We start from the raw sequence: 3,367 nt of genomic DNA on the forward strand, positions 1-3,367 counted from the left end.
GAAATTCAAGGCAGCTGCCCACTGCTACACTGCTCAAGTACCAGATCTTTGACAGCAGACTTCTAAGGGTCACAACACCATTCACTGTGGTTCTCAGGAAAGACCACATTGGGTCCTCGTGCTATGAACAGAGCCCCAACAAACTCCTATTAAATTAATTTCCACTTAAAAAGACAGTCTTTGGCAGCAGAGTATTAGGAAGCAGTTAAGAAGCAAGAGCCACCTAGGTGTACCTTGTGCAAGACCTTCCCTCTCTGCCGCACAGGACAGGCAGGGGCCCTCTCCAGCTCAATGGAGCTGACAAGTACAAAGGTTGATCAAACACGGATGTGCAGTGCAAACATTTACCTTTCAAACTTCTTCGGGAAGTTTATCATACACAAACAAGCACAAGAGAGAGAAGGGTTCAAGTTCAAGCCAATTCATTTGCCCAGCGACTCCAGGGAACACAGGCGTCATACAGTGAGCCACCACCAGGGATTTGGGGTGCTTCCCTCCAACAACTGAGGAGCGTGGCTGGCCACACAAGCTGTGAGTTGGCTGTGAAAAACACTGTGGAGTAAGAATAACCAGAATCATCATGAAAAAGGTCACCATCCCAGTGGGCACCAGCCTGGCCTGTGCAGAAAAATAATTCAGGAGAAACCTCAGCGTGTCCAGAACAACCACTGACCAGAGAATTCTGGTAAACACTCCAATGCTGTTTCCAAGAGGAGCAAGCTTAAAGAACTGCGGAACAATTGGCCAACAATGTTTCCTTAGAAATTTAAATGATCCATTGGGTATTTTGGTTTTGGTAAACCAGTTGCCCATAAGGGAAGAACCTTAACCTTAGTATGACAGCCTTGAGCAGGGAAATCAGGCAATATTAGGATAGGTACACAATCGCTGTAACCAGCTGCTGAGAAGCTAAACAGCTGCAAATCTGCCTACTCCCTAGGCCACAGTAGCCAAGGCCATTGCAGGAAGACAGCACAAGAGGAGGCTGGCGCCGTCACACTCTTGGGCACATGGTGTGGACACCTAGTACCTGTGTGGTTCCAGCCACTGTGCTGGATGTTGGAGGTACAAAAGGCAGAGAGCACAGTGTGGTCCTCTGGGGGCCTGTGGCCTGCTGGATGGACAGACAGGCAGATGCTCAGTGGCACCAACAAGATAAATGCCATCACCAAGGGCTTTCCAGCAACTACTGGAACTCAGAAGGAGGAGCCTACCTCTGGGTAAGTCTGAGAGGCCCTCAGAGAGGCCAAGTAAAGAACGGAGGGGGAAAGGAACATACTCCAGTGGGGAGGGGGCCATAATACAGATTCACCTGGACAGAGGTAAGCCTTGAGACTGGGGAAGTGAGTGTGAGCCTGAGTGTGTTGATCCTGTAAACTGGACTCAGCAATGTGGCTTTAGCCCATGGGCTGCAGCTTCTCAAAGCTGCTACAAGCTACTGCTTAAAGTTGAGCGTAGGTACCCACCTGCGCAGGAGGTTGAGGCAGGAAGATCACCACCAATTCAAGCCCAGCCTGGCCTACATAGTGAGTCCAAGGCAAGCCTTAACTGCATAGCAAGACCCTGCCTCAAATAAATAAATAAATAAATAAATAAATAAATGTAACACATGTTCTTGTGTTTGCACGTAGCACACACAAAATGTGTCCACAGACAAAATAACAGAAAAGCACCATGCAAACAGTTAAAACTCTACCACACCAAAGCAAACTAAAGAGCACCACATGCCCTGAAATAGCTTGATAGGATCAGTTATCAAGTAGTGATCCAGATAACCCAGGATAATTTTGTATTAAAAGTATCTCAAAGATTATCAAAAGAAACGCAAACAGAAAATTAAAAGATTCTTATAGGAAAAAAAAAAAAAAAGGCCGGGGAGATGGCAAAAGATTCTTATAGAACTCAGTCATCTTGACACATATTTGAAGACCCACCTCCACCAGAGGTCTACATCCCTCATCTGCAAACCAATGAGAGGCAAAGAGAGGTTTTCAGTAGCCATGTGGGGTGGGGCACACACAGGAGAAGCAGGTGAGAGTTGCACCATTTGCAGAGCTCTGATTCAGTGTCACAGATGCTGGCAGCAGTCAGGAAGAGGCCCGGAGTGTGGAGGCCAGGCCAACAGTGGCCCAGGCCTGAGGGGCAGTGGGCAGGCCAGGCTGTACTGCCTGGGTGCCTTCTGTGTTCAAGGCCAGGAGCGCCCTGTGGTGGAGAGTGAGTGCTGTGGTTTGTGTCCTGATGTCCCCCCAAGCCTCACGTGGTCACAGGGCTTCCTGAGAGACGGCTGAATCCAGTGCTGGGATTAAGGGTGTGTGATTACTAAATCAGTCCACTGACTGGTTTGGCGCAGCCCTAGTCTCAGTAGTCTGGATGAGATAAAAGGGGCAGACAGAGGCTCGTCCCCTTCTCTCTTGATGCATTCGCTGCCTTTCCTTGCCATGACGCCACTCTGTTGTATGCCTCCCCACCTTGGATCCAGCTGACTCGTCCACTGCAAGCTCTGTAAACTGTGAGCTAAATAAACCTTTCCCCTTTAACTCTGGGTGTTGGGTATTTCATCTCATTATGAGAAAAAAGTCCCTAAGACACTGAGGAATAATAGCAGTTGCTGCCCTCCTGGAAACTGGAGCCTCACTGAAGAGCCAAGATGTAAACGTCACCAAAAAACTAAGCAAACCATTCAAAAAGCCCGTGAGAAAGAAGAAAGGTCCTTGTAGGACAGATGGCCGCCAGATCCATGGGCTGCTCCCTGTGCAGGAAAGGCTTCGCAGCAAGGGAGAAGTTCACCCTGAAGCTTGGAAGCCTGAGCCGCCGAGGGAAGCCCACCCAGCAGATGTGTAGGAATGGAAAGGCAAGACAGGAGCCTCCTGGACTGGTGCGAGCTCCCCTAGCTCGGAGGCCCAAGGTCCAGCCTCCCCACCAACCAAGCACAGAGAGAACTGGCCTAGACCTGCTAGGCCTGTCTACACACTCCACTAGATTTTCCAGACTCTAGCAGTCACTCACACATAACCTTTACCATTTTTTTGCCAGATCTTAATACTCCATAATTGTGTGTGTGTGTGTGTGTGTGTGTGTGTGTGTGTGTGTTGCTGGAGGCTCATCTCAAGGCCTCACACATGCTAGGTGAGTGTCCTAGCTCTCAGTTATAGCTCTAGCCCCTTTTAAGCTTTGAAATAGGGCCTCACTATGTGGCCCAGTCTGGCCTCCTGCCTCAGCCTCCTGAACAGATTGCATTACAGACATGTCTGCTGTAACTGGCTCTCATATTTACTTCCTATTTTCTAGTTAAGTTGTCACACCTTTAGAATTCTCTTCATTTTAAAAGGAAACTTTTTATGAGTACAGGACCAAAATAAGGGTTCTT

The sequence above is a fragment of the Octodon degus genome, unplaced genomic scaffold, assembly GCF_000260255.1.
Source record: "Octodon degus isolate 3935 unplaced genomic scaffold, OctDeg1.0 scaffold00173, whole genome shotgun sequence".
Classification (NCBI taxonomy): domain Eukaryota; kingdom Metazoa; phylum Chordata; class Mammalia; order Rodentia; family Octodontidae; genus Octodon; species Octodon degus.